Source organism: Anomaloglossus baeobatrachus, chromosome 3, assembly GCF_048569485.1.
Source record: "Anomaloglossus baeobatrachus isolate aAnoBae1 chromosome 3, aAnoBae1.hap1, whole genome shotgun sequence".
NCBI classification, from domain to species: Eukaryota; Metazoa; Chordata; class Amphibia; order Anura; family Aromobatidae; genus Anomaloglossus; species Anomaloglossus baeobatrachus.
The window spans coordinates 407,452,341-407,470,543 of NC_134355.1; the positions used below are offsets into that span (position 1 = coordinate 407,452,341).

General features: G+C 38.8%; 1 protein-coding gene across 1 annotated transcript in view; it reads right to left on the reverse strand.

The window, feature by feature from the left end:
- FAM83B (family with sequence similarity 83 member B) overlaps positions 1-17,648 on the reverse strand; it is a 147,611-nt gene extending 129,963 nt beyond the window's left edge. The window contains exon 1 of the mRNA XM_075338452.1: positions 17,549-17,648. The gene's annotated coding sequence lies outside the window, so the exon portion shown is untranslated. The remainder of the gene's footprint in view (positions 1-17,548) is intronic.
- Positions 17,649-18,203: the final 555 nt, after the last annotated feature.

The window sequence follows — 18,203 nt, forward strand, 5'->3', positions numbered from 1 at the left end:
TGCTGAAGCCATTGATTGTCTTGATTGATTGCCACAGATTTGACCTGAGGAAGACACGTCAACTGGGAAGCACTAGACACACAATGTTCCTGTCATAGTTTAGCCCCATGTAAACTGTTTGTGTGATACAGTATTTGAAGTATGCCATTGAGTATTTTTATATACTATATTTAACTAAAAATTACGGTTTTTTTATGTTTCTTTAATTTGTTGACCTGTTGAGACACCTTTTTAAATATTACATCATACCAATCTTTTGTGTGGACATGGCACTGGAACTATGGGGAGTAAAAGTGTATGTGTATTTAGTATATATTGTTTATTTATATCACATGTATCATTGCCTTGGTGCAACTGTTACATTACTATGGACACATTCTTTAAGTGGTGTTGTTAGCCCTAAATCTTTTCCCTGTAATGTAATGTATTTGAATATTACTAGTGATTAGAGATATTGAGGACCACTGCTCACAGCCGAAAACCCAGTCCTCAGGGCCTCTTCTTTCCACTGTGAGAAGTTTGACTAATTTACTATGGGTCGAAACTTTTGTCTCCACCCATACCTCAGAGGTAACTGTGGATTACACGTCTATGACATCTACACAGTTCACCTGAAGAACTTGTAATTTACTAGTGCCATATCCTGAATTCAGTCCTACACCATGATGTTGGTGTGGTGTTTTAAGGTGGTATGCAGTGCCTTTTGGCCTCCAAACATGGTGGTGTGCATTATGGTATCCAAAGAGTTCAATTGTGTTTTCATCTGATCAGACTGTATTCTCCCAGTATGGCTGGAGTCACACTTACATGTGACGCATGCGATGGATTGCATCGCATCGCACAGGCCGGCCGCCTGCTCTCCTGACAGGAGCTGGTAAGTTGCATAGAACTATGTGAAGCTGACCCCCTCCTGTCAGGATATCAACCGGCTGGTCCACGGAGTCTGATGCGACACGGGAGTCATGCGCAAGTGTTACTCCAACCTATTTCACAGGCTTGTCTAAATGTTGTTAAGCAAACTTTATACATGCTTGAACATGCTCTTTGATCAGCAATGGAGTCTTGCGTGGTTAGCATGCAAACATGACATGGAGGTTAAGTGTATTACTTATTGTTTTCATTGAAACAATTTTACCAGCTGACTCCAGGTCTTTATGTAGTTCTCCACGGGCAGTTCTTGGCTTTTGGACATCTTTTCATCTTCACTCCTATGTCTGGTTTATCATCAGTTGAACCAGCTGATATTTTTTGCTTTCTAATTACCGATAGATTTCAGCTGGTATCATATTTTTCCATGGCCTTTTGCACCTCTCTTTCGTTATGTGCTCAATACTTTTTCCCTGTCATTTCTGCTTAGTACACATAACCTAATTTATTAACATCTATGGTTTAATTTATTTGCCTGTGTATTGGATGGGCTCTTATCGACTTCTGGTGAGAAATACCTGTCAATGGCACCTTTAAAAATAAATTTACTGCGAAAACTGGTGACGTGTTTAATACTTCTTCCACCCTCTATATATCCAATGGAGATAAAAATTAGAAAACAATGTATGATCACTTGTTTTTTTCAAAAATAATGTAATCTCCATTAATCAACATTTGAAGGTTTTTTGTAAGATGTACACCATGCCACTAGAACAGTGGTTTAGAAAATATCCAAAGTTTATCAACATAAAACCTTTATTTTGCCCAAAATGTTAAGATCATAATTAGAGAACAACAATTACTGCAGCACAGAGAAAGCTTACGAGGTGCTGCTGAAAAGTCTTTGGCTTTGTGATCTTTTTTTGTTTCTATGGTAACGAATGTTACATCAAATGAAAGCCTTATGTGTCTAATATATGTTTTCAAAATATTCTGTTTGTTGCTTATGGCAACAGTGTTCTACGCACACGGGAAAACAAAATGGTGGACTCCTATGCAATATGCACAGCAACTGAGAGCAGGAGAGGGATAAAATTCTTATTTCTGCAAGGAAAGTCTATGAAGGATATTCATGGTGATATGTCGCAGACATAGGGGGATCAATGTCCTTCATATTCCACAAATTTAAAATGGGCTACTTCAGCACCAATGATGAGGAACGTCCTGGACGACCGAGAGTGGTTGTTGTTCCAAGATCATCAAAGCTGTGCACAACCTCATACTGGAGAATCAACAAATTTCAGCTAAAGCAATAGCATACATCAAGGGGATTTCCCGTGAACGTGTTTGTGTCATTATCCATGAACATTTGGAAATGAGGAAGCTATCTGCAAAGTGGGTCCCCAAATGTTTGACAACAGATCAGAGAGCATGAGAGTGAAAACTTCCCGGTCCATTTGTCAGTGTTTCCAGACTGATAAGAACTTCCTGGTTCTGAAAACAAGTTGCAGTCAAAAGAGTGGAGACACAGTGGTTCTTATCATCTAAAGAAGTTCAGGGTGCAAAAATCAGCCACTCAGGTGATGGCGTCTGTGTTCTGGGATAAGGAGGGCGTGCTGCTAGTGGACTACTTTCAAAGGAGTTCACCATCAATGCTAGGTATTACATTGAACTTTTTGATCAATTGAAGACAGCTCTGAAGGCCAAAAGGCACGGCAATCTGTCCAAAGGAATCTTGTTCCTGCAAGGCAATGCCTTCGCTCACACTGCACATGCGACCATGGCAAAACTGGCAGAGCTGGGCTTCCAGCTGGTTGACCACCCACCTTATTCACCAGATCTAGCTCTGTCTGATTATCATCTGTTTCCAAACCTGAACAAAACCATCAAGGGTACCAAATTTCACATAATTTCTGATGCCATGGCTGCTATGGATGCCTGGTTGGAGGCACAATCGAAATCCTTCTTGTTGCTAGGCTTCCAGAACTTGGAATACCATTGTAAGAAGTGTGTTGACATCAGTAGAGAGTGTGTGGAATAAATGTAAAGTTTCATCATCCTATCATATTTCTTTCTGGGTAAAGCCAAAGACTTATCAGCAGTCTCTCGTATAACTAAATTTTCTGAAGGTAAGAGTCACCAATCAGTAGGAAGTACACAGGCCCTTGCTTTGAATGATTTCAGCACATCTGAGGCCACAGGACATCATTAGTCTCTCACACTGCTCTGATGTGATTTTTGTCCACTCTTCTTCCAATCTCTTCCACAATTGTTTGACAGTTGTGGTTTTCTTGGCATAACTTTGTCACCAGAGGTGATTATGCAGAGTTTTTTTTATTGGGTTTAGATCAGGGCTCTGGGCGGGCCATTTTATTGTTTCATTGTTTTCTGTTTCAAATAACTGTTAGACCATTTTCTGTGTGACAGGGGATATTGTCCTGCATGAAAATTGCTGGCTGATTGAGTGATGAACGCAAGTAAGGAACCACGTGTTGTTGAAGAAGGTTTTAATACACACTTGCATTCACTCTGTGATGTAGCTGTATGAGAGGTCCAACTTCTGCTGCAGAAAACATTCCCCAAACCATGACACTTCCTCCACCGCCTTTCACTGACTTCTTAACACACTTTGGGTTCAGTCTTTCCCCAGCTTGTCAACAAACATAATGTTTCCCATCAGATTCAAATAAATTAAACTTGCTTGAATTATTACAATGAACTATGGACCACTTCTCCTCTGTCCACACAATATGCTACTTTTGATTTTTTCTGCTAATGAGAATTTTGGTAACTGCAGAGTGGGCTTTCAGTCCAAATGGTCGTAAATGTCGTGACACTGTATGACAAGACAGATCCTTACCCTGTTCAGTGCTGAAATGCTGAGCAATTCTAACACAGTGTTGAAACGTTTACCCATGGAGATTCTTTGCATTATCCTGTTCTCTCTTACGTTTGTCTTTTGAGGGCAACCAACGTTCTTATGGGATTTGAAAAGGTTTGTGATGTAAAGAAGCAATATTCTTGAAATCACAGACTTGGAATGACCAACTTCTTTTGCTATGGCTGATAGGGTCACTCCTTTGGTATTCATCTGGACAACCTGCTGCTGGAGGGTTTCAGTCACTGTAGACGGCACACCATTTTTGCAAAGTCAGTGCAAACTGGAATGTTAGGCTGCCAGTTACATAGTTTGTCATATAATTTAGGAAATTTACACCAGGTGCTACATTAACACCAATAACTTGCAGGTATCTGAAAGTGTTCTCTAATTTTGATCAGTGTTCTTTTACATTTATCTCATTTACATTTTTATTTTCTGCTTTTGAAAAAATGCAATTTATGAAATAAGTTTGAAATACTGCTAGTTTACTCATGTTAGGATAAAATCACATATAATCACATAGGAATACACAATGACCTTAATATTTAGGAAATTGTGTGTTGTTCTCTAATTTTGATCTCCAGTGTGTGTATATATACAGTGGGTACGGAAAGTATTCAGACCCCTTTGAATTTTTCACTCTTTGCGTCTTTGCAGCCATTTGGTAAATTCAAAAAAGTTTATTTTTTTTTCTCATTAATGTACACTCTGCACCCCATCTTGACAGAAATAAAAACAGAAATGTAGAAATTTTTGCAAATTTATTAAACAAGAAAAACTGAAATATCACATGGTCATAAGTATTCAGACCCTTTGCTTAGTATTGAGTAGAAGCACACTTTGAGCTAGTACAGCCATGAGTTCTCTTGGGAAAGATGCAACAAGTTTTTCACACCTGAATTTGCGAATCCTCTGCCATTCTTCCTTGCAGATCCTCTCCAGTCCCATTAGGTTGGATGGTGAATGTTGGTGGACAGTCATTTTCAGGTCTCTCCAGAGATGCTCAATTGGGTTTAAGTCAGGGTTCTGGTCCACAATGGTCGCAAAGTTGTTCTGAAGCCACTCCTTTACTATTTTAGCTGTGTGTTTAGGGTCATTGTCTTGTTGGAAGGTGAATCTTCGGCCAAGTGTGAGGTCAAGAGCAATCTGGAAGAGGTTATCTTCCTGGATATCTCTGTACTTGGCGAGTTCTAGGATAAGTTCTGGTGATTCCAAACTTCTTCCATATAAAAGTTGTGGAGGCCTCTGTGCTCTTGGGAACCTTGAGTACTGAAGAAATTCTTTTGTAACCTTGGCCAGATCTGTGTCTTGCCACATTTTTGTCTCTGAGCTCCTTGGGCAGTTCCTTTTCCTCATGATTCTCATTTAGTCTAACATGAAATGTGAGCAGATCAAAGTGGAGAAGGAGAAGTGTTGATTTGCTGGTCCTGAAGAAGAGGTCACAGACCTTGAAACGCGTAGACCCATGGAATAAAAGAATGTTCTGAATTATCAACATCTCCTCTGAATTTATCTGGCGGATTGCGCGGGTTTAACCCCTTCTCCTTCTCCACTTTGATCTGCAAACACGTGGGGCCGCTGCAGCCGCCATTATCTGATGCTATCTATGGTGGTTGTGACCTCTCACAACCTGAATCGGTGAGTGTATTGTGATATATGCTAAACCGTATGTGTAATCTGGTAAAACCCTATCAGCGCTTCTCTTTTCTAGTTTCCATAATGAAATGTGAGCAGTGAGATCTTCTATAGACAGGTGTGTGCCTTTCCAAATCAAGTCCTATCAGTTTAATTAAACACATCTGGACTCCAAGGAAGGAGTAGAACCATATCAAGGATGATCACAAGGAAATGGACAGCATGTGACTTAAATATGAGTGTCTGAGCAAAGGGTCTGAATACTTATGACCATGTGATATTTCAGCTTTTCTTGCTTAATATATTTGCAAACATTTCTACATTTCTGTTTTATTCTGTCAAGATGGGGTGCAGAGTGTACATTACTGAAAAAAATAACTTTTTGGAATTTACCAAATGACTGCAATGCAACAAAACGAGAAAAAAACGTGTTAAAAAAAACCCATTTGCTGGCAAAGCAAATTTACAAAATTACATATCCTCAAAAATGCTGATTGTTTTTTTGCATACAAATAATTCACTGATCCCTGTTGGTGATGTTTTACCACTGTACCAGTAACTAAAAGAATATAAATATGGGACTTTTATTGAACCAAGAATATATTAGCTTATTACTTTAAGTGTATATAACAATCTTTGCACATAGCATTGACCCATTCACACTGTATATTGACATATTTATTGTGTATTTAGGGAGGATACCTGCATAATGTAACTACATATTTTAACTCAAAGAAACACAACTATGGGCACCATATTTGGCTACCTACGCATGCTGCATTTTTTGTTGCGTTTTTGTCGCGTTTTTTGGCTGCAGTTTTGGTGTCAGAACCTTCTGACATTTGACTTCGCAGCAAAGTCTATGAGAAGTCAGATTTGCTATGCGCACGTTGCAGTTTATTTGTCAGCATTTTTTTTGACAAAGTTTGTGACAAAAAAGAAGCAGCATGTTCATTCTTTCTTGAATTTTTGTCAACATTTGTCACCCATTGAAATTAATGATTGAGGCTATCAAAAACTCAAGGAAAAATGCATGCTATCAAATTGGTGCTTTTTACCTGTGGTTTTGTGATCAAAAACGTAGCTCACCAATTTGGTTCCAGGATGACAAAATCCATGATGCAGTGATTTTGGCATGTCAGTGTCGGTGTCTCTCTCTCTCGCGCTCTCTCTCTCTCGCGCTCTCTCTCTCTCACTCCAAGTGCTTCATACTTACTGATCACAGGCTGTCACACTGCTCCTGCTGCCTCTCATCTTCTTCCAGACCAGCTCATTAACCTCATACACATCTCCTCATTTGTGATTGGTTGCAGTCATACGCATTCCCATGCTGAGTGATAGCTGTCTGACTGCAAACAATCGCAGCGGCAGGTGGACATGTCTACATCATACAGCACCACTGAAGTGAGTCGCTCAATGAGTGGTGACATCACTCAGGTTAGCCACTGTCACAGCTGAAGTCCTCCACCTGTGACAGAAGATCACCTGAGTGATTGAAGTGAGCAGCGCGATCAGTGGTTCCATCACTCAGGTAATTTGCAGTCCCGGCTGGAGTCCTCCACCTGTGAACACAAATCAGGCCGCAACTGAAGTGAGCCGCAGCTGGAGGAGTCACATGAGTAATGGCACTGCCAATCGTAAGGCTGACTTCGGTAGTGGCCTGACCCTCACAGCAGTGAACCCGTGACATAATTGCTGAGACACACACCATACTGCGGGACCCATAGCTGTGACCTCAGGGGTTCACCGCAGATCATTCTGATCACTGCGGCTCTGTCTGCACTCACAGCTGGCAGTCATGCTTTATGGCTGCTGGCTGTAACAGGACAGGGATGTAGCAGAGCTAAATCGCTGTTAGACCTCGTGTGGATTACTTCGGAACTGGAGGGGTGTTTGGGGGGTTAATAAAGTGGTGAAAGAGGGGGCTTTTTATTTTATTTCAAATAAAGAATTTTTGGCTGTTTGTTTACTTTCACTTAAAGATTATTTATGGGGTGGTGTCTGGTAAACGCCTGACATCACTAACCTAAAGCTTAATGGCAGCTATGGGCTGCCATTAACCCCTTATTACTCTGATTGCCACCGCACCAGGGCAATCGGGAAGAACTAGGTCCAGCATCTTATGGATGCACCACTTATGGGACGGCTGTGACTGCTATTGTTAGGCTGGAAAAGGCCAAATAATGATGGCCTTTCCCACCCTAATAATATCAGCCCCCAGTTGTCTGCTGTATCTTTGCTGGTATTAGAAAAATAAGGGAAACCCCACGTCATATTTATTTATTTATTTTTAATAAATCAAATAATTAAAAAAAAAGTGTGGGATCCCCTCTATTTTTCATAACCAGCCAAAGTACAGCAAAGAGCTGAGGGTTGCAGCTTGCACCTGCTACTGTTCCTGTGCTGGATATGAAAAAGGGGGGACCCCACATCCTTTTTTTACCCCTCAAAAATGAAAAAAAACAGCTAGCCAAGCTAGCTATCCCTCTATCAAGCTATTCTTTTATTTCTTTCTGTGTATTCTGTTTTTTCTTATTATCTAATCTATATGTTCTTATTCTATCTATCTATCTAGCTATTCTTTCTATTTTTTTTCTATCATCTATTCTAACTATCCATTATCCTTTACTTTAAAAAACACAATGACAAAAACGCACCAAAAACAAACCGACGTTAAAAGTGTTTTTTACATTTCCAGGTTCTCTGTAACAAAGTGCAGGTTTGGTTGCAGTTTGTGTGCACAAAAAACTGCAGCATGCGCATGTAGCCTTACTGCACTAAACGACACAAATGTGTTATATGACAGCGAGGATGATTTAAAAGGAATCTGATTCCTTCATATCAGATACTCATACGTTGTTATTTTGGGTCCCCACGTAGACAGCCAATGATCTGAAGCCTCCCACTTTAACAATGCATCTCTGCATTCTTGTAAATGAAAACATGTTAGGCCTGTTTCTCATTAATTGATGTATCAATTTGTACTGTAAAAAACATATTTAAACAGATACACTTGAATTTAAATAAATATATTTGAAAACGCGTATGTGAAATGGGTAAGCTTAAGATATAATTTTGCGCACATATCCTTTTTAATTTGTTTTTTTATAGGATGCCCCAAAAAAATATTTCTGCTGCAGCTTCTCATCTTTAAAAAATATATGAAAAACTGTGCTATGTATTATAATATTGCAGTCAATGGAAGACATATACAAACTATACCATTGTATGTTTGTGTCTGTTTTTTTTTCATTCATTCTTTTATGTTTTTTGTCAGTTAAAAAAAGGGTTCTTTTTTAAGAGATTGATGTTAAGAAATGAAAACTGATATACTTGTTTTAAAATGCACCCATTTGCATCACGTTTCCAACAGATCTGTTTTTTAACAATATAGAAATGTGTACCTGTTAGATATTACAGACACATGATGAGAAAAAGGCCATAAGGAAATCTGTCACTAGATTTTTGCCCCCTATTTTGAGAGCAACATAATAAGTAGAAACAGAGACACTGATTCCAAAGATGGTCTACTTATTGGGTTGCTTGCTGTAGTTTTGATAAAATCACATTTCCATCAGCAGGCAATTATCACTAGAGCACTAATAGACCTGCTGCCTGGTAGTCAAGCATATTCATGAGCTCTGTATAACCCTGTCCCCACCAGTGATTGGCAGCTTTCTGTGTACACGGTATAAAAGAAGAAAGCTGCCAATCAGTGGTGCAGGCGGGGTTAAACAGAGCTCAACTTTCAAAAAAATGCTACATCTACAGCAGATAAAACAGTGATTTTTAAAAATAAAATGATAGCAAGCAGCTTGGTAAGGGATGCGTAACTGAAATCATGGTCTCCACCCCTACTATATGCTGCTCTCAGATGGTGTATCAAAAACCTGGTGGCAGATTCCCGTAATCCCGCACAAAGCAGCCTTCAACATGGGTAAATATATAACAAAAAAAATTCAGTTGAATCTTTACATTTTTACCTATTCTGCATGACCTATATTAAGTCATTTCTGTTTATGCCATACATCTCCATTGCAGCAATGCAATGACTCCCCGCCATGGGAGTGTTACTGCTGTACTCAGCAGAATGAGACCTGTAATCTGCACATATACATTTTGCAATAAACCGGAAAACTCACTGCTAGAACTTTTAACTACAAAGGTATATTTCCAGATAATAAGTCTATGGTTTTTTAGTTGCGCAGTTAAAATGTACAGTAACCATGTCTAAAACTAATTTTATATGAAAACTCAATTATATGAAAACAACTCCTAAAGGACATTTAAACATAAAAATTAAAAAAACAAACATATTAGACCTTTTACCAGATATGGCATACAAATATGTCCTCAGCCGAAGTTGTTCCCTAAATTTGGGTGTGTATGTATGTATATGTATATATATATATATATATATATATATATATATATATATATATATGCCCCAGTCATTACCAGTGCAGAAGTAACTATGCCTGACAATTTCACATGGCACTAATGGTAGGAATTCTGGAATGTAACGCTTAGAACACAGTTTGAATAATGATTGTGGGGTTAATAGAGAGAGAGAGCTACTTTGTCCTCCACATTGACCCTTACAATGTGAATTTAGAGACTTTACCCAAATGGCTTCATGACTTTACTGCACTCTTTCAGTACAAGTAACCATAAAACCAATGGCATATCTTTCCTGTTTTCTGGTGATCTTGTGACTAAGCACGAGATAGACAAATTATTCAGCTTGACTGCAATTATATCAGTCTATGACAGATGTCCATGTCATATTGTGTTTACTACATTATCTTTAAATGGTCTGGTATGATCATATTGAGGTGAATACTTTACTGGGAACCTGTCACGTGATTCATGCTGCTCAAACCACGGGCAAAATTAGAGCCCGGCTGGATGTCTACGATCATGCAGATATCATGCCAGCTTGGGCCAATTTTTCCAGAAATTTGCAGTAGTCCTATTGTCTTGTAAAGATGTGTCCAACACTTTGTGGTTTGCTAGGATTGTATGCAACTCCTTTTAATGTGTTTAATGGAAAGCCACCCACAGGTATTTGAAAGAAAGACCACACAGCAAGTGATGTATCCGATGTTCAGGTACAGCTTTTCTAACTGTCAGATTATCACCATCAAAGACACAAAGTATGATAGGATTTCTTTGTTAGTGATGCACTTTTAAGGAAGGCCACACAATCTATGACTTATCAAATGTTCTTTAATGTGTAAGAAAAGTGGCACATTTTTGGGCCGTCCCCGTAACTTGAACATTGTTCAAATTGGTCGAGAAACGCGAATTTCAGGAAACTCAACTAAAATTTAATCAGCAATAAATTGATTTGATTAACATTACAACCAGTTAAAATTTTCTCTGAAATGCCACTACATTTCAGAGAAAAAAATAGTTTTAACGGGAACCTGTCAGGTGCAATATGCACCCAGAACAACGAGTAGTTCTAGGTGCATATTTCTAATCCCTGCCTAACCGTCCCTGTATACACTAGCATAGATAAAGAGATCTTCAGGAAAAGTGTTTCTAAAGATCCTTTATGGTATGCTAATGAGTGTAGGGGCTAGTTGCAAGGGCGTTAGTTCCTGCACTTATTCCTCCCTCTTAGCATGTTAACACACCCACAGGGTCGTGCTGCTAACATGGTGTTCAATGCCCACTGCCCAGCATCATCATCGGCAGTGACGCGTATACCTGTGTCCGTTGTCACCGCTTCAGAACACTGGGCATATGGTCAGTGCACATGATCAAATGTCCTGGCACTTCCGGTCATGCGGACTAGACTTCTCTGAAGCTGGGACGCATACACACGGCTTCATGGTGCACATGACCAGAAATGCTGTGACTTCTGATCATGCGCACTGACCCTAAGCCCGACATTCTGAGGTGGTGCAATGGACGTATATGTGTGTCACTGCTGATGATGATGCTGAGTAGTGGGCATTGAATAACATGTTAGCATGCCCCTGTGGGCATGCTAACATGCTAAGAGGGTGGAATGACTGCAGGAACTAACACCCTTGTGACTGGTCCCTGCGCTCATTAGCATATCACAAAGGATCTTTAGAAATACTTTTTCTAAAGCTCTCTTTACATATGCTACTAGATACAGGGGCAGTTAGGCAGGGATTAGAAACATGCACACAGAACTGCTTGTGGTTCTGGGTGTATATTGCACCTGACAAGTTCCCTTTAAATGTCAATGGAGGCACCATAAGCAGAGATGTGACCAATTTAGAAAGGCTTTCCTATGTTGCTTTGGGTGCTTGATAGATATCTCAGTGATTACAAATGTTGGGGAGACCAGTCAACCACTTGGAATGGACAGACAGAAGCTGGATGGGGGCAGCGCCAGGCTAGTCTTGTCTCTGTCTATGTCTTCTGAACGAATCTTCAAATTAAATTTTCTCTGAAATACTGAAGCGTTTCAGAGAAGTGATCATGCATTCAGGTTCTGATTCATGTGGCCTATGTTTGCGTGAATCAAGTAACAGGTTCCATTTAAAGTAATGTAATACTATAAATATAAAACTTAATCAGTAAATACAATGATGAGCTTGAATATATGATAGCTGAGAGAAAATATAGCACCAGAAAGCACTATGTTAAAAAGCCAAACAAGCTGAGGCTGTGTGATTGTCTGCTCAATGTTCTGCTGGGAAACCTTTGGACCAGACATTCATATAGATAATACTTTCACATGCACCACCTATAAAAAAGCACCTAGAATGATAGTAGCAGGTAATGCATTCTGCACACAGCAAACATTGTTCAGCATTGATATGAGGCACATAACAACGAGCTCAAGGAGTGAACTCTACCTCCAAATTCCCCTGATCTCAATCCAAATGTCCATTTTTCAGATGTGCTGGAAGGCAAGCCTAATCCATAGCAGCCCCAGTACATAGGATGTTCAGTAATGGCTCTGCAGCTAACATCTTGGTGCCAGATACCACAGGACACCCTCACGTGTGTGGAGTCAATACCTCAACAGATCAGAGCTGTTCTGGCACATGGTTTAAAGATTATGACTAACTGGTGTACAGCGCCAATAAAATAACAATAAAACAACATTATTAAAAAAAAAAAAAAAGTCCACAATATACAAATTGAATAATCTGAAAGAAACCCCTGGTTTAATCTATTCTAACACTGATATGATGAAAGACAAAAAAAAGTATTAAAGAACAAATATTCTATAACTTATTTATTCTGAAAGGTGTTGTCTGCTTTAGAAAACTCAGTATTTTATGTGATATTGGTAAAAATGTAGGTTTTTTTTTTTTACTCCTCAGGCCTTATCAGCTGCACATATAAAAGCAACTGTCTGGGTTAACCTTCAGGTTTGGTCACATTGAACAGAATTTCAACCACACTTGTCAAAATGTGCCAGCATTATATTAAAATGGACTAAAAATAAAAAGTTTTGAAGTATAAATACAAGTTATCCTTTTAGGTCATATGCACATATTAAGTATTTGGAAAGTTATTTTTACCTTAGTATTTGAAAGTTAAAACCAGGAGTGGGTGATAAATACAGAAGTGGTGACGTGTTTCTATTACACTTTTCCTCTGATTGTTCCACTCCTGCTTTTGGCTACAAATACTGAGGGAAAAACTCACCAACTACTCCAAGTGTGCATGTAGCGTCATTCATGAATGTCTAAAGGTTGCCATACATCTTCAATAGCGGCAGTCCAAAATCTTTTTCGGCAGATGGAAATTTCACTGCTCCTCCCACCACACAAATGACAACCACACCTTGAGAAAACGTGTTCTCAATTGCAGTAGAGGAAATGTGGATATATACTTAACCCCTTTAAGATGAAGGACGCACTGGTACATACTAAATCATGAAGGGGGAGTCACCGCCGGCTTCTTGCGGTGAGCCGGCAGTGATCGTTGCACATGTCTACTGATTTAAACAGCAGACATGTGCGGCTAACAGGCAAAGGTGGATTAGCAATTTTTCCCGCGCCTGTTAACCCCTTAGATTTAAATGGCCATAGCATTTCCTGCCATCATTGGAGGCCCTGTGATCACAGGGAACTGATGGTTGCCATGGTAGTGATGGGTCATGTGATGACTGTGCAGCCCTGATCAACCAGAATGAATCAGCGATTAGACTGCTTATCTTTATAGTCCCCTAGGGGACTAGTAAAATTAAAAAAAGGAAAAAATTAAACAAAATAAAAAACCTAAACGTTTAAATCACTCCCATTCACCCCACTGAAAATTAAACAGTTAAAAAAATGAAAAATATACACATAGTTGGTATCACCGCATTCAAAAATTTCCAAATGTCAAAATAGGTTTTTTTGATCTTCGCAAATTTTGTGCAAAATGCAATAACAGGTGATCAAAACGTATCATTTGCACAAAAATGATACCATTAAAATCGTCAGGTTGAGCCATCGTTGAGCCCCATATCCCGAAAACTAAGATTGCTACGGGTCGCAGAAAATGGTGCAAAAAGTGTACCACTTTTTTTGGGACAAACTTCTGATTTTTTAACCCCTTAGATAAAAGTAAACCTATACATGTGTGGTGTCTACAAACTATCTGAGGCATCACACTGACACACCAGTTTTACCATATAGTGAACACGGTGAATAAAATACCCCCAAAACAATAGTGCAATTGCAGTTTTTTCTTCAATTTTTCCGCGCTTGGAATTTATTTGCTATTTTCCAGTACATTATATGGTAAAACTCATGGTTTAATTTAAAAGTACAACTCATCCTGTAAAAAACAAGCCCATATTTGCCAAGACTGACGGAAAAATATAAATAGTTACGGCTCTTGAAAAAGGGAAGCAAACTAAAAAAATGAAAAATGGAAAATCGCCGGGGGTGAAGGGGCTAAACTCTCTTTTCGCCAAGTCATCTGACAATAAGTAGGTTTATTATTTGTCCAGATTTTCAGATTAAAGAGGTTTACCACAAATAAAGTTCATTCTAATCAACAGATCTTGGAAGAATAATAATTTCCACAATTGGATGTAGGTAAAAAAAGTTCCTGTTCTGAGATTATCTTTTTATGTATCTTGCTATATGCTGTGTAATGGCCGTGTCTGACTATACAGGGACATGGTCTGATCATACCACATCTCCTGGGCAGGGAGGACCTAAAAGAGAGTATACAGTACATACATTGCAACACAGGATCGCAAATTATTATTTCTTGAGATAACACTTTGTTTAAAGACAGGCAGGGAAACATTTTCATTACAAAAAGAATCATCTATGATCCCACGCTGTGCTATCTGTAAACATTTTTACTTTCTCCCCTGCCCAGGAGATGTGGTCTGATCAGATCAGGATCCTGTTCTGTCAGACACGTCCATTACACAGAACATAGCAGGGGCACATACTGTATATAAGATTATCCCAGCACAGGAATGTTTTTTAATCACCAACTTTAGAACTTATTATTATTCCAAAAACTAATGATTAAAATGAACTTATGTTCTTGAGAAAACCTCTTTAATTCCTTATTGACATAGGTCATACTTGTATGTCTGACATGTTCCTCTGACAGCTGTGGGTGGATTTCCAGATCTGCCCGCAGCTGTTAACTAGTTAAGTCCCTCTGTCAATCTCTGACAGTGGCATTTAATGCACGCCAGCAGAGTGCTTCTCATCCCCACTCCCATTGGCACCCCCCGATGTGATCATGGGGTGCCGAAGGGTTGTCATTTCTGCTGTACAAAGCGGTGCACTGCTCTGTATAGCACAAGCAAGCAGATGATTGCAGCTTCAAGTCCTATAAGAAGACAAGTAAATACAATAAAAAGTGGGGAAAAAGGTTTTTAAAAATCTGACCCCTCCCCCACAAAAGTCCAGATCACCCTCCTTTTTGCTCATTGAAAATAAAACAATAAAAACTACACATATATGGTATCACGGTGTTCAAAAATGTCCGATCTATCAAAAAATAAGATAAAATAATCTGGTTGATAAAGGGTGTAACGAGAATAAAAATCAGAGCATCAGATTTACATTTTTGTGGTCTCCACAATATTGCAATAAAATGCAATAAATGAAATCAAAACATCATATCTAGATCAAAATAGTATAGTTAGGGCACAAAAAATAAGCCCCAGATCCCGGAAAAAGAGAATGTCATGGTTCTTAGAAAATGGTGCCAAAACTTAACAAATTTTTAAAAATAATTTCACCAATTCAATTTTGATATCTACAAACTCATACTCACCTGGGAAATCATATTGCCAGGTCAGGTTTACCATATAGTGAATAATGGTAAATAAAAAAAACTCCAAGCTATTGTGGATTTAAACTTTTTTTGCAATTTCATCGCACTTAGAATTTTTTTCAGAATTTTCCAGTACACTATGTGACAGAATGAATGGTGTCAATCCAAATTACAACTCGTCCCGCAAAAAACAAGTCCTCATATGGCTGTATTGACGAAAAAACAAAAACGTTATGGCTCTTGGAAGGGAAAAGGGAGGGAAAAGCAAAAGCGGAAAATGGCCAATGTATGCATGAATATCTTGAAGGTGGCCATACATAAGATAAAATTAATTCAGCAAACAGGTATCTTTCCTGCCTCTCAAACAGGTAAGAGCTTTCTTTAGCTGATTGTTCATGTGGTTTCAATGTGGAGAGAGAATAAAGCTTCTGCCTGACTCCTCTGTGAGTGTTTTATCTTCTCTGGAAACAAATAGATTAGCCATTGAAATTCCAACTTGACGATCCTTCTATCACTGGACATCTTCTGTCGGGGAAGAGTCAGGAAGCCCCTATGCACATCAGATCGCCGATCCATCATCCAACTTTCATTTAATACTGTATGCATGGAGGCCATAATACTTAATTTTTGCAATGGAATTACAGTGATTGCTAGTTTCCTCAAGAGAATACAATTCATAGCTTAAAGTGATTACTTAATGCCTGAACTCAAAACAAAAACCAATTGCCCAAAATAAATATACCATTGGTTTCACCTGTTTTGTCAGCATCTGACAAAAGTCCGTAAATTTTTTACTAAGGCCCACAAAGCCCTATCATAAACACTATATGGTCATATACATTAGCAATACATATTGAGGCTCACGTGTTGTGATAGATAGTCTAATTAAAAGTGAAATGTTTAATACTGGTTACAAGCAATGGGTGCATCAAGGCCTCCAGTTCACCAGCATCGGCTAGGTTAGTACTCTGTGATCATTTGAAGGAAGTCCTGAGAACTTCCTTAGGGAGTCCTATGAAATTCCATAGGGAATTCTTCAAACCACTTTAGGGAGTCCAGCAAGCCTCCTTAAGGACTCCTGCGAACCTCCTTACCTCCCAGCATTCCCTGCTGTTCTTTTAATTAGTTGTCTGTGCGACATGCCGCAATGATGATGTGCCACAGAAGAGTGGGTAATGATGAGAGACAAGGGGATCACACTACTATATTGACCTGGCTGATGTATCAGAGTGCTGTCAATCAATTCTCCCATTTCTAATGGTTATTAAAAAGCAGTTTTACCCTACAGAGAAAACACAACAAAGACAACACTATGTAGACAAGTAAGCCTAGAGTATAACCGAAAAGACTAAAGGAAATCTCTGCAAATAACGTATATATCTAGACAGATAATTACCGATCAGACATGGAATATACCACTAATATCATCTTATATTGGAAAGAACTTGTCTACCAATAAATCAAATTATTCTTATCTATTTTAAACTATTACAATAAAACAAAACTAAATATCATCCTTTAGATTTCTTGTAATATTATGTACCACTTTGAATTAGTTTAAAGTACTCGCATTTTGGTGCTTTCTCCAAATTTTTAAATATTTCCCTACACAACAAAAAGACTTTTGTTCCAATATAAAATGACATAGAAGTTCAAATCAAAACTGGATAAGAAACAAAAACATAGAAAATTGTCCCATAGAGTCTTTCTGACAGTTCTTACAAATGATTTCATTGCTTCGGGTCAGAATATAGACACTTCCTTGTGATTATCACTACAGAGCATCTCAGTTTACAGCTCTCACTTCAAAGCATACAACACTGCCAGTTTTCTGAATGAATATACCCTCTATTTTGTAACATACACTATAGTCTGTCATTTTTAACTTACTGAATGTGATACTAACAAGGGAAAAAGTTTTTTACTTACCATGAAATGGAAGCAGTGAAAGGGCCAGCAGGTAGAAGCTTGTGTGATACGAATGTGTCACTGCTCCGGTAGAGATATGAGAGCAATGTGTTTGGGTTTGGCTAGTCCTCATGAATAGAGCCCTGGGCAGACAGGTGTGTTACCTGTTCCAACATGCAAATGACTTGTCATATGAAACCGCCTTGAATGTAGGAGCAAAACCAGTTTAAACTCCAGGCCCATCCCTTCAGCAGCAAAATGTAATGCCGGGATTTCACTAAGAACAGCTAACTGACTGCTGTGATAATGGGGGTGGAGTTGTTACTATATAATGACAGTACAAGCCCAGACGTCTTAGTGACATTACCACACTTTATGAGTAGCTTGTTAGTCAAGCGCTAGATTCCCATATACTTTCTTAAGTTTTATGGCTTTCATAAGTAAGATCACATCAAGCTAGTATAATGAAAAAATATTCTACCTTACTGCAGACGTCCCCTTTGTGGTGTGTGAACTAGTACTTCACATAAAGTTGGGATATTTCACACATGACGGCTCAGTACACAGTCCTTTCAATAATCTCAGCAAAGTCAGAAAGCTTAAGTGTAGAAGCCGGGACACTGTAAACTTCAATGTCATAATAAGAACATACAGAACAAAGAGATTGGATCACAGT